The following is a 16,291-nucleotide window of genomic DNA, read 5'->3' on the forward strand; positions in this document are numbered from 1 at the left end:
TAGCATAGGAAGTTATAAATTTGTTAATCACCATGTTTTTTACTTGTTAATTTCACAAAATACCTTTGGAATTGGTTTTCCATTCCCTATTTGAGGGCAGTCTTGGTTTTGAGACCCACTAAATGATGTTTCATCACTGATTTTATAAGTGAAACAAACCATGTACTTCACAAATATATCTAATCTTGGCAAAACTTAGTTTTCTAGGGTAAAAAAAGTTAATTGTAAAGTATGTAATTTGTTAAATTCTTTATGGTTGCTACTAAAATAATTAATAATATTAATAAGAAAGGCTATTTATTACTAGAAATTCCATTAACAAGCATTCAAAAGTAACCATCAGAGAAGAAATACGTTACTTGAACTAACCTCTTCAACCACTATTCAAGTGGAAAAATGTCCTTTGTTAGAAAAAAAAAAACCTAATAGACCTTGATTCTATCTGAAAGCTCTGTAATTGATCACTGATCAGAGAACACACTAGATTGTTGAAAATCTACAATGTATATGTTAGAATGTGTCAGAGTGTTGTCATTCATGTTATATATTCTACTATAAAAAAAAAAATTAACAATAAAGATTAAGAAAAGAAAAGAATGACTAAAATAAGAAGAATATTACTAGAATAAAGAGCTTTGTTCTTCTTTCCCGATGATTTCTTTTAAACCCTTCTTTGGAGAAACGAGAAAAAGAAGATTATTTTCTTGTTGATAAATACAAAACGGATTGAACTTGTTGGAACGTGGAAGCTTAGAGATTTCTGCTCGAGACTCCATCTGCGTCCCTCTCGTATTTCCCCTCTTTTCTTTTATCAAAAATCACGAATGGGTGGGGAAACTCAGAGATTTCTACTTGAGATCATACCCTATAGCATTTCTCTCGCATTTTCCCTCTTTCCCTCGTATTTGGATTCTTTAAATACCAAAACCAAGATCAGAGATTTCCACTCAAATTTCCTCCCTCGCATGGTCACACATTTTTTCCCTCCCCCTTTTTGATTCTTGATAAAAAAATGCGAATAGGTTATAATCGGTGGTTCATTGAGCCACTGGCTTAAAGTGAAAAATCCGTCGGTCTAATATTTAATTATAATGATGGTTCTATGAACCATCAACTCAGTCTTTAATTTCATCACCTTAAATGCATAATATAAAGATGGTTCATTTAAACCTCTTAGATAGATAAAATTGGTTGCCGTAAAACAAAAATCTATCAAATTATTGACAACTACACCTATTCACAATCCAAGCTTTGGGCCTGGCTTATATTGTGTCGAACTCAGGCTTTGGGTTGGGCCCCATTCAAATTTTGGAAAAAACCAAGCTCGAGCTCGGCTCATGAATAGACATACTGACAAATAAGTATAAACTATCGGGACAATATTGCTACATCTAACAACAAATTTAAAAAATTTTGTCATCCAAACCTCAATTTCTTGTAATGTGGGGCTGTGGTTGATTACCCAACAACTGCAAGGGCATATATGAGTAAGTCTCACAATCTAAATTCTATTAGAGCATGCAAACAGGAAAAAAATGCACTCAATAACATTCAATTAACTACCATTTATAATAACTAACCAATTCAACTAGGTTTTGGCCTAAATTGCTTCTTGAAGCATTCCTAGCCAATTCAACTAGGCTTTGGCCATGTTTCCGCTATATAATAGCTAGCCTGTAGTATACCTGATGTTGGTTCATTTTATTTTGTTTTTGACTTATTTCTATTTCTTGAAGGATTGAGATTTTCTCCAAATGTTCCATTACAAGACAGTTAGATGTAGAGCAAAGTTGGAGCTCTTCAAGATGTGGAATCAACCTCTCATGTACTATAAAACATCTTCAACCAACTAGCTACCATAGTTATTTAGCTCAAGGCACAACTCCATATATGTGGATGGAGACCTTGGATTAAATTTCTATGTGTTAATTTTATATGATAATAATTTGAAAATTGTAATATCTTTTTAACACGATTGAATATAATTATAGCCAGGATGTAATTTTTATCTTTTATAATTTAATGTGTCTTACATATGCATTTCATTTAGTTGCTTAAAGTGAGTATGTTATACTATATACATTTATCAAATGACTCCTAATTTATTTTTGGTTATAGTTAATTGGTCTTTAACAATAGGTATTATAATATTTGTAACATTTTATATAGGTTCTAAGAAATGTAACCAATTTAATCGTTACCCATTTAACAACAGTCTACAAGTTTTGTTGCTTAGAATATTTATAAGAAACAATGGTCAATTGTGGCCATTGTAGAGTTGGCAGCGATTCACTTGATTGTTGTGTATGGAACTTTAAAGTAACAATTGATTGATTGTAGCTAATTTAACAATAATTTGCAAAGCCTGTTGCCATAAATATTGATGAGAAACAATTATTCAATTGTTTCCAATTAATTATAAATTGGCAACAATTAATATGATTGTTGTATTTGGAACTTTGGGACAACAGTTGCTTAATTATTGTCATTCAATAACAGTCTACAAGGGTTGTAGCCTAAAATGATTATTAGATACAATTCTCCAAATGTTGCAAATTTACAATTAGTAACAATAAATATGATTGTTGGGGACGGTATTGTTACAAAACAGGTAATTAGTTGTTGCTAAAAATCTATATGGATAACGACTTTTATCAATTATTGCTAAAACAAAAACTTTGGCAACAATTGCAAGTAATTGTTGCAAACCACTATTAGTGCCAATAATTAGGACAATTGTTGTGAAAAAACATATTTTGCAATACTTGATTATTGTTAAAAACTTCTAACATTGGCTCCGCTAGCAACGACTTGTTCACTTGTAAGTAAAACATTTGGCAACAATTTTTCCTATATTGAGAATAAATTTTTCTTATTGCCAAAGGCTAGTTTTTTTTTTTTTTTTTTGTAGTGTTGATTTGAAGAAGCTCTTTGTGCAGTCACTATTTTCAAACTTTGTGACTATTCATAGTTAGTTAATGGTTAGGACTTTTAATGTTTGAATAATGTCCCTTGATCACACTCGATCAAATCATGATTATTGGATTTACTTAAAATGTCAATGGTCATTGTTTAGCCTCAAATGCACCCTTATGTGCGGATCACACCATATGCGATTTCACATATCTTGTGATTTTGAGATTTTGCAAAAAATCCATAGTATACGATTTGCAACTTTGCAAATTTCATAACTTGCGACTTACGATTTCACAAAGACAGCCATCTACAATTTGTGATTTTACAAAAATCACAATTTGCTGTTTGATTAATTGCAAATCACCTCCTTATATAAAAAAAACTAATGCTACTTCTTGTGAATCATGAGGGTGCGAGCAAAGTGCACTTATAAATTGCCTCATTGTGCCACACACATGCACGCACACACGTACATGCCCGTTGTGTGGTAGCAAATCTCTATATTCTCTTCTCAATAACTTTAAGGAGTGTGAACAAGCTCATATTTAAAAGATCAAATCAAGTTCAATAATTTCCCAATGTGGAATTAGGTTTTAAAGAAAAGAAAGCCACTTTTAAGGTGCATGTGTAAGTGTATTTTCATGTAATTTATCAATCAAACACCAATTGGATTTTAATCTTCTAGTGAGATTAAAGTCCAATAGATTATAGAGAGGAAAGATCAGTGTAGGCAGCCGAGATAGAACGGATTGAGTTGTTCCAAGGTCTAACAATGCTACTTACATGCGGCTTCCAGCCATGCTATCGGCTCCCATCATTGCACCTTTGAGAAGAATTATTAGATTGTTGCAGGAAAAGTGTTGTACTATGCCAAAGAAAAATCACCCATAGCTCTCCCAACCTAGGTGCAGGTGGGATTCGATCTCAAGTCTCAACTACAGTCAGCAGGAGATCTTATATACCAACCAATTGGTTGGCACCTTACTCTTTTGTTATTGAATTTCTATAATTGCTTGTTATGCAATTGTGTTCATGTATCCCTTTGTCTTTTTTGATCAATAACATGATCATATATACATATAATTCTAGTTTTGGTAACTTTGTAACAATTTTGCTCTTATAACAATTCTGGTTTATGGTTATGAAACTTAGACCATGCAAAATAAAACTGTTTCAAAAAAAATCATGCAAAACATGAGACTGAAAGCAAAAACGAGAAAAGAAAAGAGAATCCTAAGGGGGGTGGAGATGACAAGCATCTAGATCCAAAGTTAGAGCTTCCCAGATGCACTCGGAGTCCAACAATGCAGAGATTCTTAACTTGTCAGACCCAAACTAGCCAGAAGATGAGCTGGTCTATTAGACTTTCTTTTAACAAACTGAAAGATCAAAGAGATTCCACATAATCTATTAAACTAAAAGATGAAAGAGCTGGTCTATTAGACTTTCTTTTAACAAACTGAAAGATCAAAGAGATTCCACATAATCTATTAAACTAAAAGATGAAAGAGCTGGTCTGTTAGCCTTTCTTTTAACTAGTGGTAGGAAGAAGAGAAGTGTAGGGAAAAAAATTTGTGGTAGGAAAGGCTTTGGGACTTGTTAGTATCTCAGTAGAAGTTTGAGAAGTGTAGGAAAGAGATAAGAACATTATGAGCAACTAAGTTAGTTGCATGATTAAAAAGGAATGCATGATCCTAGAAGGAATTAATTCTTGCAACTGTACAATAAATTTGTTAATGTATCTGCACATGGAAGAACCTAGAGGGAATTGACCATGAATGTGTGCATTCTATTAGTAGTATAAGAAGCTTGGTGTCTGAATCCGTTTTTTGTCTAAAATTGTTTCTTTTTAATGGCACATAGTGTTATCAAATGCATCTTAATTCAATAAGACTATGTTCATAGTTATTTTTGCTTGTATATTGGGATGAATTATTTATCTTTAAATTTTCTTGTAAGTAGTATGGATGCATTTTTGTATAATAGATATGTCACATAGCAATGCAAACTTTTTATTTGTTTTATTGTAGATATGTCACATAGCACAACTAAAGAAGATAGTGCAAAATGGTCAAGAAAGGAGGAAAGGATATTTGTTGAATTAATGGTAGATAAGTGCGAAAAGGGTAATAGGAAAACCACTACCTTTACTTCTATTAGTTGGAAAGAAATCTAGAGGGATTTCAATAGGAAAACAAGGTGCAGCTAATAAAGATATGCAATTGAAGAACAAATTTCAAAAATTACGAAGCGTTTATAAGGAATTTAAGAATGCATGCAAGCAAACATGTTTTAGTATGAATCCATCTAAGAAGATTATCTTAATAGATGATGTGTATTGTGTTTCAATTTTTATAAAGTATTAGTGGGTTAAATATATAATTTATGTAATTGCATTAATCCATACAGAATCATCCTAATTTGAAAATTTTACGAACAATTGGATGCCCATTATGGGATAAGCTTTGCACAATTTTGGGTAACGCCACTGCAACCGGTGATCATGAAAGATCTTTTAGGTAATAAGATAAAGACACTCCTAATGTAGAGAGTATTAACTCTTTATTGGATTCTAGTGAATACCAAACTAGACATACTAGGTTGGGTTCCCCAAACCCATGCTTACATTAGATGCAACAAATAATTACAATAGAGGGAATAGACCAATATCTCTAGAGAAAATTATTACCTCAAAAGTCCGAAAGAACAAGTCAACAATTTGAAGGCTTTTGGTGAAACTTGTAAGGCATTAACTATGGAGTCAAATAATGATCATAAAAAGAATATGCCATCAATTCCACTACCTAAGCCATATCCACTTAGTAATTGTATTGAGGTTTTAAATGGTGTATCGAATTTAAATCCAAAGTTATATGGGAAGGCAATGAATTTGTGCATGCATTCACATTGGAGAGAAGTCATCTACTAAGTTCCTGTGAAGTTAATGAGTCATATGATTGAACCTGCAAGGAAGCCATAATGATGGGATGGCTTAATATGTTTCACTATATTTTGTTTACTATTATGTTGAATACTAGATTTTAGTTTTGCTTAGCTTGTTGTCAAACATTATATTTCAATTTATGGATATTGTCTAGTGAATATCATATTTTAATTTTATTTAGTATTGTTAAAAACTATATATTATCTTGTTGAACAATATATAATGGTAGGATGTGAGAATGAATAATTAATTATAATAGTGATGGAGCAAGTGATGATTGGGATATAAGAAAAGTGCAATTTATGATGCTCTGTTATATGAGAATGACATCTGATCGATCTATAATAGATAAGTTAAAAGGTCTAATAGAGATAGGAGATTCAAATTCATGCGAGATATCTTAATGGGCATGAAAGACCACCTATTGATGTTTTTCTGATTAAGCACATGTGTTTCACAATCTCTTTTCAATTTTAAGATAGAATGGATGGGCTGAAGATATGAGGAATTTCTCTATAGAAGAATAATTAGGCATATTTGTTATAATCTTGGCACAAACTTTATCAAATAGGATGGTAGGTAAAATTCTTCTAAGACTCTAAAGAAACCATTCATCACCACTTTAAAAGGATGTTGAAGGCTATTCTTAAATTAGGTCGTGAGATTATTGTTCCAATCCAATATGAAGGTATTGTGCCAAAAATAGCATGGGATTCAAGATATTTTCTATATTTTAAGGTATCAATTTTTAATATTTGTTAATAAAAGATCCTAATATTTTTATGTAAAATAGGATTGTATTAGTACTACTGATGGAACACATCATTGCTTATGTTCCAGTTGACCAATAAATCCCATATCATGGTCAAAAGATCATAACAATACAAAACGTGTCATGCAATTGCTCACATTTGTATATATGCTGGATGGGAGGGGACGACAAACGACTCTAGAATTTTGACGAAAGCATTAACAAGGTTTGAACTAAAGTTTCCTATGCCTCCAAGTGGTATGAAAATAATTTAATGTTCAAAATACTGTGTAATTTTATATATCTGCATTTATTGTGTTTTATATAAGTAGCAGATTCAGGATTCACCACCATTCTAGGACTTCTTACCCCATTTAAAGGTGATCATTATCATTTGCAAGAATCACTACAAGAAAGTTGACATTTAGCAATCAAGGTTCAAAGTATTGATACGATACGAGTTTCGGTTGTATCGTATCGATACTTAGAAACAACCGAAACTTTATTTTTTTTTTTCACATTTTGTTTTTTGGAAAGCGTTTAGCATGATTTTTATCATTAAAAAAATTGGGGGTCTGAACTGTATCTTTTTCAAAAGATACGATACGACATGCCTCATATCGATACCTTGAACCATGTTGGCAATAGTCATTACCTTACAGTTATAAATAGTTATTGTCAAAAGTAACTTTTTAACAACAATTGATTAACACTGTTGCTAAACCAATATATTGGCAACAAGTATTATCTAACTGTGTCACAATTGTTGCTAATTGTATTGAATTTAGCAACAACTATAGAAAAAGTGTAGTTAAAGAGATATAGAATTTACATCACAAAAATACAATTTAATGGATGGTATTAACTCAATTATTTGACCGCCACAGAAAAAAAGATGCCTCTAGACTTGTTTTATACTTTTTATTGGATTGGCTTAAATTAGGAGTAAGGATATTATTATCAAGTTTGGTACAAATTTGGCTTAACTCAAACCTAATTCAATATGAAGTGTTATGTCAAATTTGACTTGATTAGTTCCATATAGAGCAATGTTCAAAAAAGTGACTTGGAAATGGAACCATGGCCTTTCAGTCACAAGCTATTAGTTGAACCACGTTGATGAAATTAGGAAAATTTTAAAATAGGAAGAAAATTATGTAAAAACTACTAAATATTTAAATTGAATGGTAGTGATTTAAAAAATATATATAGAAAAATGCAAAAAATGAAGAAACCCCAATGTTTTCAAGGTTTTAGTTTTACCATTTATGACAAATATAATTTCTATTTTTAGAGCTCGACTATAATACCAAAGAAACTTCTAACCAAATAATTGGTTATGTATCAAATATTCATAGAAGGTTTTAATTGGTCAAATCCCTTTCAGTTTCATGCTTTTCTAAAAGCATTGTTTTCCCTATTTTTATTATTTTTTAATACATTAAGTTAAATTATGTTTTATATTATTAGTTAGCATGTGAACCTCTATTTGGATTGAACATTTCAATGGTTTGAATTGTTGGGTCAATGGTTTATTGACCATTTCAATTTTTTTCCTATAACATTATGCTTATAGTATAAATGGAACAAGAATTGTGATTAGTTTTGGGGTTGGATGGTTAAACCATCTAGGTCAACAATGGTTTAAAATATTGATATAATATATACACCTTTATTTAATCCTAAATATATAGATATTTCAATGCTGAAATACCAATGGAAGTGTTTAAAGAACCAGAACCAACTAGTTGGTTGGACTTGAAAATTCATGAATTGGTCCAACAACCAATTCAGCTTGGCTCTAAAAAATGGGTTTTAGAAAAATTACCATAATTGGGTAACCGATGAACTACTATCAGTTTCATAAAATTGGCCAGTTTTTATCATTTTTTTTAACTTCTAGTAACTTTGTGCGATATGGTTTGATTGGGATGATCTTTTCTTTTCATTTTTTTATATGTTGAGTAACGTTTTGCTACCTATGCTTCACTAAAGTTGTCTTTCCTCGCTGTTTTTTTTTTTTTTTTTTCAAAAAAGCATTTTTGGCCCAAAATATTAATTTTTAATATAAAATTAAAAAGAAAATAAAAAATATAATAGGATAGGATGATAACCTATCAAACTGGTTCAACCTAGTCGTTTGAACCGATGGCCCATGACTCAAGCAGAATGGATATCCCATTCACAATTTTAGGCAACAAGTGTAAAATAAATGTTGCTAATTACATGTACTAGTCATTTTCCCTACAAGAAAAATAACATATAATAATGGACACCTTCACTTATGCAAAGGGTTTGTACTAAAACCCATTCAATTTGATTAAAATCCGAATCTGATTATATTATAGTATTTGTTATTTTTAATATATAAAATTTATATAATTATATTTGAAATTGTCAAAAATATGATTTTTGAATATGGGATTTTCAATCTAATTGGATTTGAATGTTATTGTTGAATAATCGGATCCGTTTTGCTAAACCCGATCCGTTTACAACACTAGCATTGGTGAAGCTCCCTTATTATCTTATACTGATGGATTTACACAGATAAAATTAAAAATCGAAAAATAAAATATTGTGAGCGGGCAACTTGCACGGTTTCTAAATTCCCTTCCCTCTTTTTTTGAAGCCCCCTAATTCCTATTGCTCAAACTCACCATCTCCCTCTCTCTTCTCGTTTTTGGCTTTTAGCCTTTTCAAGCTTTCTATAACTCTCTAAGACTATCACTCTCCCTCTCTTCCTCCCCCATTCTTTTGAGCCTTCCAAGCTCGCTCTCTCTCTCTCTCTCTCTCTCTCTCTCTCTCTCTCTCCTCTCTTTCCTTCGTTTGAGCCTAGTTCATTCCTATCCCTTGCTTCTATAACGTGCTCAATCTGCCACCATTGCAACCCAATCTGGAAGAGAAGAGATGCCAAATACACGAAAGGACTATTTAGACTACCTAGAGGCGTAAGTTCCTCTCTCTCTCTCTCTCTCTCTCTCTCTCTCTCTCTCTCTCTCTCTCTAAGTTCCTAACGGTAAATTTTGAGTTTCAATTTTTGTTTGAGATTTGGTTTCATTTTTTTGACCAAGACCACTAAGAGTCTTAGATGGACAATGGAACACCACTACCGGATAGCTAAAGCAAGTAAGTTACGTTTACTTTATCATCCATACCTTCCTGATTTTTTTTTTTTTTTTAGTTTTGTAAAGTGGTTTTTGCTTAACTTCAATGTTTTCTTTGTTGATACTTCTCCCCAGTTACAAGTCAACTTGCAACAACATTTGTTCTGATTTTGGGTTTCTATAATGTTTATGCATCTTATTCCTGGCATCCCATATTAAAGATAGAGCAACTTGAAACACATTCATCAGTTCCTTTTTTTTTTTTTTTTGCATTTTTGGATAATTTCATAGGTCACTATCCTACTACTGTTTGACAATTTCTCCCAATGATTATTGTAAATCCTTTCTGGATATATCCCCACTTGCAAGCTTAACCATATGGCTCGGGCAATATCTTGCTTGTGCATTCTTCCGATCCTTTGCCTTTGAGGTAATCTCACCTAATTGAGAACTTGTACTAAGGGTTTTGGGGTTATAAATTTCTAAGTGATGATCTATTTGAGTTAGTGGTTCTTAGGTTCACAAGCTCCTACAACGCCCATTGTGGACTACCATTAAATTTGTTTGTGCCCACACCATGCCCGAGCCACAATTACCAAGTAATTTCACAAGCACTTCTAAAGTTTTTGCTCGGACGAAGGGGGATCTTTTTGGTATTGGTCCTGTTAAGAGAGTGAAGAAACAAAAAAAAAAGACTAATTACAAATGGTAAGAGCTTCTCCTTCAAAGGCCTGATACAGAATGTGTCACGGTTCTTTCTATAGTTTCAGTTGCGTGTCAATCAAAGTAGGTTCTGTCCAATTATAAAAAAAAAGAAAAAAACAAACAAAGTAGGTTCGGGGTTTGGAGATATTGGGTTTTGTTTCTGAGACATAACTTGTTATTTTGATGGGAAGGCTTGGTTTTAAGGAGGGTGAGAGGGTAATTATATTGTAAGAGTTTTGGTGTTTTGTTTCTTTTTTGTGTATCCAAGGATTTTATTTGGGAGGGGTGTAACTTTGGGGCTGTTTTATATTTTTGTTGGTGGTTGATTGCTTATCACTTTATTTGTGTCTCTTTTCCTAGTGCACCAAATAACAGCATGCAAAACTATAATTTCATGGTCACTTAAAGGATCACATATTTCTCGCCAAAACTTATTTTAATACAACACCTTTTAAGATTTATTTCTATTACACATTACTTAGGATAATTATCATTGCTTGGTGCAATATGTCCAATCTTAACAACAAGCTTAGGTTTCCACCAAGATTTTCACCAACATAAGATGGTCCAACCAGAAGCTTCTATTGATATAACTAAAGTAAGATGTTAACTCCTCCTTGGTTGGATTCTTCTATCATTTTTACTCTCATCAGCCTATGGAGTATTAGCATCTCATTGAATTATTGTTCCCTTCCCAAGTTCTTGTCCATATGGGCCAATCATAGATCTCCATAATATATTTGTAATTAGCATGAGCATATAGTTTTCCCTTCCAAAGGCAAAGCATTTTTTTTTTTTAAAGTTGTCCCTCTAATGTAAATTGTTTGTATGGTGAACAACTTTAGAGAGTATGTATTTTGTACTTGGGAGGTATAATCTACTAATCATCTGCTCTTGCACTCTCCCTTAACATCAATGATTTGGAGTGTAGTTCTTGCACTATCCCATTATAAACCAATGCCAACAAGTACTTCCCCTGTTTTTGCTGATAGCATGGCTACATCATTCAACAACAACCAAGTTGCATTGAGCTGCATTAAGCCCCATATTGAAACTTTATCATGACATGTCTTGACTGCATCACTTTTTGACTTAAAACCACCATTAACACAATAGAATATAGTGAAATTAGTCTTAAAGAAGAGGAATAGCTTCCTCAAAGGTTACTTTTGTTTATGTCCTCTCTTTCAAGCAAACTTAATAGTCTCTTAATTTTTTGAACATATGCTAATAAATATACCTTCATTAATTGCTCCGTGCTTAGCCTTGGCAGTCCATTAACATAACCTTCTTCACTTTTCCCTCTCTCTCCTTTCTTTTTGTTTTTTGGATTTACTTCTTCAATTCTTAGAATAATCATTTGTTCCTTTTTTTATTAGTGAGTATATTAGTTTAAGAGTACTGCCATACATTATAATGTATCTATCATAACTAAGATAACCATAAAACTACTCAGAGAGAAAACTAAGAGAGATACCATAAATAGTGCAATTTTATTTTTTTCTTTCCAAAAAGACCATTTTTTTTCACAGTTTGTGTTGTCAACAACCACTAAAATTGGTTATAAATGAACAAGCAGTGTAAGTGCAATGGCTATCCAACAAGATGCTATTAGGTCAATATTTGGTCTTTTTTTGGAAGTGTAGAGAAACATATATCCCTTGGTAAAAGGCAGGCCATATCCCTTTAATCTATGCCATGTCTAGTTTAAACTTTCAAGTTGGTTAGCTTATGATTCAAATTAAACACAACTCAACAAAACTCTCTCATTTCCTTTCTCCTCTTTAATTTATTTCTTTCTTTTGCTTGGGCAGTACTCAATTTCATAGTAAACTAATAAATAGTTAAGCAATTAAGGGAGTGTGAAGGAGTTCATCTAAACTAGATTGTGACATATCAGGCCCATGGATAGTGGTCCAAGTCCAATGTTTTGGACATGATCAATAACCAGGTCAGATGGATTCGACACTAGGAATTTGAACCTGTTGTTAGAAGACAAAGATCAGTTCTAATCCCAAGTCTCATGTACCACAATAGAGCCTTTACCAGCCTGCTCAAACAGGTGGTTTCAATAATTTGCTTTTGTTTCTTTTCTAACTTTACCAACTAGTATTATCTAGTACTCAAATGGTTCCATTTGAAACCAATTCCTTGATATATGCCTTCAATAAGCTCTAGCTCCAGCTTTGGCTATACATACATGAGAGTTTGCATGTGCTTAGTGGTCAAGCCAAGAGAAATGAATAGTTTCAGAGTTTTATCTTCTTATGGCAGCTTAGGCATTGGTCAATATCTCCATGTGTTCTCTATTAATGGAGTAGGGTTTGCTCTAGTTGCAGCCCCTTCACGGGGCAAACCAAAGCCATATGTACTTTTTGGAATTTCTTGGACTTTCAAAACTTTAATGTGTAATGCCTATTTTGTATATGTTATTTGCCTTATAACTCAACGATTCATGAGCATTGTTCTATATGAGTGTTACTTGTCTCCAATAACTTGGTGAAATAGTATGCCCTCAAGTCCAACAATTCCCAATTTAAAAGCTTAGTGGGATGTTTAATTTTTTGTAAATATTACATTGATGACATCTTTTCTTTTCTAGACATGTAAAATGGAGTCTTTGAGAAATATAAGACTATATAAGATGATAAATATAGCCTTAAATGGTAGGAACTAAAATTTTTGTACTTGCTTATGTCTTATTTGAGTTCAAATTTCTTAGGAAAATGGGCAGGTCTTTCCCTATAATTTTTTCCTTGGGGTCTTCAATATCTGAACTTTTAAAATCTGAAGAAAGTTTGGAAAGATTGTGTTTTACGTGGATCAATTTCAGTCTGAGGTAATTTTTTCATTAATAGATTTATTTAAAGTTTACATTAGTTAGATTTTTTGAGGTCATGTTTAATAAAATTATCTACAATTTGTTTTTTGCAGGAGAATAATAACGATGGTGCCAAGGCGTCTCATAATCAAACATTCAGAGAATAGATTTGATTAGAAGAATTTTAATATTTTTTTAATACTTTAGCATTTCGTTATTTAAGTGTTGTTTCTTTTACTTGAACTTCTTATATGACAAATTTAGTGTTATGAACTTATTATCATTTAGAAACCAACAAATATATATTTATGTGATGGATGACTCTATGATTTTGATTTGCTGAGTGAATGAATGAATTATCACTTATATGTAAAATATGCTATTTGGATGGAATATAGGTCAATTGAGTTGTTATCAACAGTTAGATTCGAAGTGATTACATTTGAGTAAACATTTACAACAATCAAGCAGGCTAGTAAAAATTGTCCAATATTTAACTACAATTATATATAATTTATTGGCAAAAATCAAGTTACTTTTAAATACAATCAAATTATCAATTAACAACTTGAATATCATTTGCAACAATTAAAGATATTAATAACAACCAAACGGGTGTTGACAATCGTTTATAATTGTAGTTAAACAATAATGAGTTATAATTGTTGGCAATTGGTAATAGTTATTTGCATGTTGGTAATTCAAAAATGGTTTGTAATGATTATTGCTAATTCAATAATTGCAACAATTGATTGATTGTTGCCTATATTTTAGCAACAATTAGTGTGATTATTTTCTATGCCATCTATAAGAAATAGGTGGCAAATTGTTGTTAAAAATCACTTTTTGCTACAATCAAGATTAATTGTTATTAATAACATAAGTTGGACATCGGTTATTGTCCATTGTTGTAGAAAATTAATTTTATATCAACTATTGCTAGAAGTCTTTATTAGAAACAGTTGATTGTTGCTTAAAACTTTTAACCACAACGCTTTAGGCAACAATTGCTCCAATCAAAACTAAAACGTTTAGTAACAGTTTTTATGCGTTTAGAAACAATTTCTTGATTGTTGTTAAAAGGGTAATTTTTTTGTAATGAATATAGGGCAATGAGACGATGACCTAAGGATGCTCATGAACTGTTTAACTTTCATCATTCATCACTTCGTAATGTAATAGAACAATGCTTTGGAGTGTTAAAGGAACGTTTTCAAATTTTGAATCACATGAAGCCTTATAGTATTGACACCCAAAGGCGCACAATCATTGCATACTATACATTTCATAATTTCATTAGGCATGCGACATTACTTGATCAAGAATATCCATTGTTTAGAATATATGCAAATAAAGAGGCTATTAGAGACAATAATACAGTTGTATCATCAAGCACACAAACACTAAACTTAAGTGTTCGTGATTGAGATGAAACAATGAAAAGGTTAAGCATTGATATTGGTAACTAGTTGGCCGATAAACATGGATATGAAAGACATCCAACATGTTAATAAATAAATTTAGTGAAACTGATAGACATTTTATACTTCTTTATATTACTCGTTTTGATGTTATATAGTGCTTCTTTTCTTCTTTTTTTTTTAATTTTAATGTAACAAAATGCAAAAGCTTTTCAAGTTTTTTGCCATTTTTCATATTGTGTTATTGATGTGGAGCTTATATGATTCTATGGTATATATTTGCCACTGAGTGTTGTATGTATATCTATATATGTTATTATTTTCATTAGTAATCATCATAATGCCCAACATCATCTTGAATGACAATGACGTTAGTGACTGGCATAGTTGTCAAGGCGATGCCTAGGCAACAAGGCGTCTTTTGAGGGTCGCCTCGCCGCCAAGCAGTTTTGTATTATGTATTGTAAAATACTTTTTTATTCTTTATTTTTTGACATTATAATTATAAAATAAGCACTATTAAACTAAAATATTTATTTTATATGTTTATATACTAATTTGTTTTTATTATTTTCTTATTTGTTGGGATTTAATCAATACAAACATTGCTAAATGCTGTATTGAACCCTCAAAGACTTTAAAACCTGAACCAATAAGTAAGGAAGGACTTAAAATTTTGTCTAATCAACACATTTTCTATACTTTAACATGAACTCTATACCTTTCTTATGAAAATTATGAATAATTATTAAGGAAACATAACTATGGTACCTAGGAAACTACCCTACGATTTATGTTTTATATAACGCCTAGGCAATTAGGCGACAAGGCACCCCCCTAACGCCTAGCCTCGCCTTAGCACCTTCAAAACTATGGTGACTGATACAAGAATGGAACATGCATCGATGATGTTGATAAAGAAATATCAATATCTATGAGATTTGGGCATTTGGATGGTTGATAAAGAAAATTAGATGACACTCTAAGGTAATTTATGTCCTTTCACATGCCACTTAATGGCAATTAATGATTTTGTACTAATTAGTACAAAAATTTTAACATCTAGCGGTAGTTTTATAGGGGGTTAAAAGATGGCTAACACTAAAAGTGAGAGTAGGCCCATATAATATGCAATTTTCCCTATGGAAAATGCCTTTACGTCTCTAACGTTAAATTTTAACCCGATCTGAGATTCTCAAATCCGTTTGGATTTTGATGTTTCTGAAACTGATCCAAATATTGTTGTCATCACGTTATCTTACGTGGTGTCAAGAGCATAACTGTGCTTAATTAACATTTGAAAGTTCAAGGAGAATTCCCTTAGTGGGTCCATTCCCCTCTAAAATCTCAGGAAATCCACCACACGATAAACGAAAGCAAGAATCTCGTTAGAAAATAATGTATGCATGTACACATCACTACTTACCGGCCACCATAATTAGATGCAAGTCCTCGACCGTTCAATCTATACTATGTTCTTGTCCTCTTTCCTCCAACATCAATGGTGATGTTGGTTAATTCTCAAGAATTCGGATTAGCTACCAACACAGGTGCCAATAATGTTCCAACCGGCCATTGCAACTGTACATCGGGAGCATCTCCCCATAAATGGAAGGGGAAATGTTT

The 16,291-nt window shown here is 32.0% G+C and overlaps 1 long non-coding RNA gene and 1 pseudogene across 1 annotated transcript; both read left to right on the plus strand.

Moving 5' to 3' along the window:
- Nucleotides 1-6,778: 6,778 nt before the first annotated feature.
- LOC148865204 (uncharacterized) lies at nucleotides 6,779-14,671 on the plus strand (annotated as a pseudogene).
- On the plus strand, nucleotides 9,254-13,619 carry LOC148865205 (uncharacterized). Its single transcript, XR_016110436.1, has 4 exons — nucleotides 9,254-9,562; nucleotides 9,686-9,740; nucleotides 13,146-13,262; nucleotides 13,358-13,619. It is a non-coding gene; the product is annotated as an uncharacterized LOC148865205 (long non-coding RNA).
- Nucleotides 14,672-16,291: the final 1,620 nt, after the last annotated feature.

Source organism: Nelumbo lutea, chromosome 3, assembly GCF_056320005.1.
Source record: "Nelumbo lutea isolate HS-2025 chromosome 3, American lotus-T2T, whole genome shotgun sequence".
Classification (NCBI taxonomy): domain Eukaryota; kingdom Viridiplantae; phylum Streptophyta; class Magnoliopsida; order Proteales; family Nelumbonaceae; genus Nelumbo; species Nelumbo lutea.